The sequence below is a fragment of the Chrysochloris asiatica genome, unplaced genomic scaffold (assembly GCF_000296735.1).
Source record: "Chrysochloris asiatica unplaced genomic scaffold, ChrAsi1.0 scaffold00002, whole genome shotgun sequence".
NCBI classification, from domain to species: domain Eukaryota; kingdom Metazoa; phylum Chordata; class Mammalia; order Afrosoricida; family Chrysochloridae; genus Chrysochloris; species Chrysochloris asiatica.
The window spans coordinates 40,512,493-40,518,492 of NW_006408520.1; positions in this window are offsets into that span (position 1 = coordinate 40,512,493).

Here is a 6,000-nt window from a genome sequence, read left to right on the forward strand (position 1 = left end):
GCACCTTATTCTTTTCTGTTGTAAGACTTGCCAGTGGTTAGTCAATGTTATTAATCCTTTCAAAGAACCAATTTTCTGTCTTATTGTTTCTTTCTATTGTTTTTCTGTTTTCTAATTCATTTACTTCTGTTCTAACCTTGTTTCTTTTCTTCATGTAAAAGTAAGCTTACTTTGACATCTTTTTACTAATATATGGAGGTGTTGTGTTAAGTGTTGACTTTGATTCTTTCTTCTTCTTGGCTGTGTGTGTGAACAGCTATAAATTGCTCACTAAGCACACATTTTCTGTGTCCCAAAGGATTTGATATGTTGTGTTTTCCTCCCCACTTGATTCAAGAGGTTTTTTGGTGTTTTTTTTTTCCAATTTCATTTTTGATTTGTTTTATTACCCAGTCACTTTTAAGCATGGTGTTATTCAATTTGCATGAATTTGATTTTTTGTTGTTTATCTTCCTATCACTGATTTCTAATTTATAGCATTGTAATCTGTAAAGATGCTTTGTACTACATCAATGTTTTTAAATCTGTTGAGGTTTGCTATGTGGCCTAAAATAGGGAGATTATTTCATGTGCACTGCAAAAGAACGTATATTGTGCTGTTGTTGAATTGAATGCTTTGTATAAATCTATAAAGTTAAGGTGATTTATTGTGTTGTCTAGTTCTTCTGTGTCTGCCCTATGGTTATGGCTGCATTGCTTGAATGCTGTTGCTGTCTCCTGTTGGCTAAGGCAGGAAGTGAAAACATGCCTTTACGAGAGAGTGAAGTCAAACACTAACTAGTGAACAGCTGCAGAAAAAGAAAATAGTAAAGAAAAGAAAACAAAATACCAGGCAACAGCTAAAAACAAGAATACAAAAGTCAATGAGAGGAAAATAGAAAACACAAAAATAAAAAGAAAGAAAAATACCTAGACACAATTAGGGAGATGAATTATTAAAATGCAAAGAGAACAGATAGTAGTTTAAAAAGTAAAAAGAAAAACTAAGAAGGGATTAAAATATAATATATATAATATATATATATATATATGTATAATATTGTTGTTGTTGTTGTTGTTATGTGCTATGGAGTCAATTTCGACTCATCGCAACCCTGTACAGGGTTTCTGAGGCTGTAAATCTTTACGGGAGTAGAAAGCCTCATCTTTCTCCCAGTGTGTGTGTGAAAAAGAAAGAAGCTGAAATAGTTGGGAAAGGGAAGCAACAAAGGAGTAGGAAAATAAAAAGGAAGATAGAAAGTTTTAAAGGAAAATGAGGGAGGAAGAATAAACAAAGAGAAAAAATGAACAACATCAAAAAAAAAAGAAAAGAAAAAAAAACAACACAGGGCAGGTGCCAGACCCAGAATAGACAAAATTCTGGGGTCTTCTGCCAGCCCAGCACCACATATACTGGGTGGCTGTCGGATGAGATGGAATTACTCAACCCTAGATGGAATTACTGTATAGCTAGGTATTGTCTGTCTAGGTGCCCAATACGGAAGTAGTTCCTGCAGGCCACAAAGCAGCTGGTGTATCTGTAGATTTCCATCCCAGAAGAAGCCAAGGATGAGAAATCCGTCTAGTCTAGAGCTGTCCAGAACGAGCTCTGTGGGTCTGGCATAGGACACATCTGTTTCCAGGTGCTACTTACTCCCCATACACTTTGATATACCTTTGACAGCCTGGAAAGGAGAAGCAACCCTGGGAGTGTACGTGGATGGGTGACAGCCATACCTTTGATCACTAGGGTAATTTGGGGTATAAGAAAACAAAACAAACTTTGCCCCTTTCTTTCCACCAATAAGTGGCATGTCTCTTTGCCACCTACTACCTTCTTGTCTTCAAAGAAAGCCATGACTATTTAAGATGGCCTCACTGTGGCTGACCACTCAGCACAGATCTGCACTTTCTTTCTCTTTTTGTTTTCTCCCCATGCTTCTTTCCAGCTGCTTCTCCTAGTGAAGGCTAGTTCAGGGCTGGTAAAGGCCAATTCTGCAGATCTAGAGCCGGGTTCTCCTGAATTGGGTCAATACAGACAACTTCTTTAATGGGGCCCACAACCGTGGTGCTCAGCTACATACAGCTTCAACTGCTGGAAGAGTGGGAGCCTTCCTGTGGGAGCATATGAGTGGGAACTGGCCTTGCCTCTGGTCACCTGAGGAGTGCGCAGAACAAGAAAAAAAAAAAAAAAGCATCTTTATCTTTTCTAGCCACTGGTATGTTTCTGCAATACCAATGTTTTCTTATTTCTGTAGTTACTCACAAAAGCTCAAGGTGATTGCACCTACCTGGTTGATGGGCACAAGCCATCAGTTTCTCTTTTTTTTTTTTTTTTTACCGTCAATAATGTGATAGTTTACATGTGAGCTGATGAGTTTGAACCCCTGACCTTGGGGAAATAAGAACATAGACGAAACAATATTTTAGTGCCCACAACTTTTTTTTTTTTTTTTTTGACACAACTGCTCAGCTCTCTCTCCTAGAAAGCATTCAATCCAGCTTCATTTGAAGCTCAGAGCTTTAGGACTATAATCTGTATCTATTTCACTTTGTTGTTGTTGTTGTTTCTTTGCTGTAGAGGATCCATACAACCTATCTACTTAGTCCACCAATTTGCTGCCTCCGGAAAAATGTATGTAAAATTTTTAAATTCATTTTTTATGTTGCTGCTGTGCTATGGCTGTAGAATTAAAAGACATACTTTTTATTACTTTTTTTATGCTCAGATTGAATGTTTAGTACCTATCAGTTAATTTTAGTAAATCTACATTTTCCTATTAAGCTTCCATTTACTTTAGATTTTTAAATGCATCTGTATTAAACAGGGTCTAATTTAACTTTACTTTTTGATCAAATCCACTTCTCTTTCATTAAGTCTTACCTATGTCTTCGTTAAATCCTTCCTTCTGTTTTATTTGCTTTAATTTGATTATTCTTATTATAGCTTCTGGAGTTAAAGACTTATTTCAATGTTTTCTGTTTTTCTTGTTTTCTAAAGAATGCATTTATGCTTACACACTTTTTTTCCTGAAGAACTTTCTGGCTACATTTGATGGGTTTTGACAGGAATCCTCTCATCTTTGGTCATTTCTAAATACAGTGCAATTTCTATTTCCATTTTCTCTTTGATCTTAGAGTTATTTAAGTAGTTAATTTTTTAATTCCATGTGCATTTAATTGTCTATTTATTTGCTTTCCCTTTTTGTCAACATCTATCATGTTCATATTGTTCAAAAAATGTGACCTCTATAAATTCTAGATCTTAGAACTTACTGAGGATAGTTATCCTCTACAACATGGTTTAAATTGTTTTTATAATTTTTATATGGAATACATTTGCATATTTTACTAAGCTATATGACCAAGTTAATTATATTTTTCAAATGATTGTCATTCTTATATCTTTCTACCTAGCTTTTTGAAACCATTATTATTAGGGTCAGATGTTTGCTAATGGCTTTTGCAATGGTTATGAATTTGTTAATTATATCTTATATATTTTTATTTAATTTATAAGAGTTTTGTTCCTAGATCTTCATTCCCTTCTAAATAGTTTAGAAATTTTTATTTTTTACCATGTAGCCTTGAACTTACTTCCAGTAGAGTAGTACACATTCCTGTACATGTGACTTAGTTTTTCCATAGACTGCTACGGAATAAAGGCGTCTTGGTAGCTAGAGGATTACAAATTAGGCTGCTAATCACAAGGCCAGCAGTTCAAATCCACCAGCATCTGTAAGGGAGAAAGAGGATAAATAGACAATTTTCTGCTCCTATAAAGATTTATAGCTTCAGAAATCCTTCATAGGGTTGCTATGAATTGAAGCTGACTCAATGAAAATAGGGTTTTGTGGGGGTTAGTTAAGGAATGGGGCTCCAGATGCTTGTCACACCCATGATCAAGAAAAACTTCAATCACTGAGCAGAACTAGAAATAATCAAGAAACATTCCCAGATTCAGAGACAGAGGACATGGGAATATTTGCCTAGTATGGTTTTACAATTGTTATGAACATTTTAAAATTACGATCATAATTTTTATAATTTATTTTATCTTTGCTGGTGGAAATCCTTCAACAAACTGATGCAGCACTGGAGGCTCTCACTCATCTTTGCCAAGAAATCTGGAGAACAACTACCTGGCCAACTGGGAGTTTTGGTGTGGTGCTCTGGGTTAATTAGCTGGACGGCAGGGCCAGTATGAATCATGTGGCTGGTGATTCAAGTTCACCTGTCATTCCAGGGTTACTCTAGTATGAACCACTTGGTTGGTGGTTCAAGTTCACCTGTCATTCCAGGGTTATTCTGAGTCTAAACTGACTTGATGGCAGTTAACAACACAACACCTGGGTAACTGATTGGAAGAGATTCATATTTTGCCAATGTCACAGAGAGGTGACCCAATGAAATTTGGAAATCATCAGACAATACCATTAATACCACATGCAATTAAAATTTTATTAAAGATAATAATAAAAAAAATGGCTGCAACCATACATTGACAAGAGCTTCCAGATGTAAGCTAGATTCAGAAGAGTATGTAAAACAAGGGATATCATTACTGACAGTCAGATGAATCTTGGCTGTAAGCAAAGAATACCAGAAAGATGCTTACCTGCACATTATTGACTACACAAAGGCATTCAATTTTGAGAAATATGAGAAATTATGGACAACAATGCAGAGAATGAGCATTCTAGGACACTTAATTGTGCTCATGAGGAACCTGTACATAGGCCAATGGACTGTTGTTCGAACAAAACAAGGGAACACTGAGTGGTTTAAATTAGAAAAGATGTGTGCTAGGGTTGAATTTTTTTTTGCCATACTTATTCAATCTGTTTGCTGATTCCACCTGAAAAGCTTAATTATATGAAGAAAATGTGGCATCAGAATTGGAGGAAGACCTATTAGTAGCCTGAGATATGCCTATGATACAACCTTGCTTGCTGAAATTGAAGACAACTTAAAATACTTACTGATGAAGATCAAAGAGCACAGACTGTAGTATGGGTTTCACCTTAGTGTAAAGAAAACAAAAACTCATACCACTGTACCAATTAATGACATCACCATAAATAGAGAAAAGGTTGACGTTGTCGATGACTACATTTTGCTTGGATTAACCATCAACACTCATGGAAGCAGCAAATCTGCTTATGAGACCTCTTTAAAGTGTCCAAGAGCAAGGAGATCAGTTTGAGCACTAAGGTGCACATGACCAAAGCCATGGTATTTTCAATAACCTCATATGCATGTGAAAGTTGGACAGAGAAAAGAAAGAAGATAGAAAAATTGGTGCATTTGAGTCATAATATTGGAGGAGAATATTAAAATTGCCATGGACTGTCAAAAGAACAAACCGATCTATGTTGGAAGAAAAACAGCCAGAATGCTCCTTAGAAGCCAGAATGGCCAGTCTTTGTTTCTCTTGTTGTTTGGACATATTATCAGAAGGTGCCAGTCATTGGAAAAGGATATCATGTTTGGTAAATAGGAGGGTTGGAGAAAAAGGAAGATGACTACATGACGGATTGGCACAGTGGCATCAGCTATGAGCTCAGGCATAGAAACGATTTTGAGGTTGGCCCGGGACCAGCCATATTTTGTTCTGTTGTGCATAGAGTCGCTATGAGTTAGTACCAACACAATGGCACCTAACAACAACAATGAATAGGATCCAACTTGATGGCACTTGACAACATCAACGACTTATTAATAGTCAATTTATAGGACAGTAGTAGATTAATCAACATGATTCCTGTAAGGAAAATAATTTAAATAGAAATATAAAAACACTGAAAATGCATATTCATTTCTAATTGGATTTTTTGAACCTTGAATAGCATTGTGGTTTCTGTTTAAGATGGTACAAGATGAATGCCAAAAAAGACCAATTTATCACCTACATGTGGAGTGGACGATATATATATATTGTTGTTGTTGTTGTTAAGTGCCGTCGAGTCGGTTCCGACCCATAGCGACCCTGTACAGGGTTTCCGAGGGTGTAAATCCTTA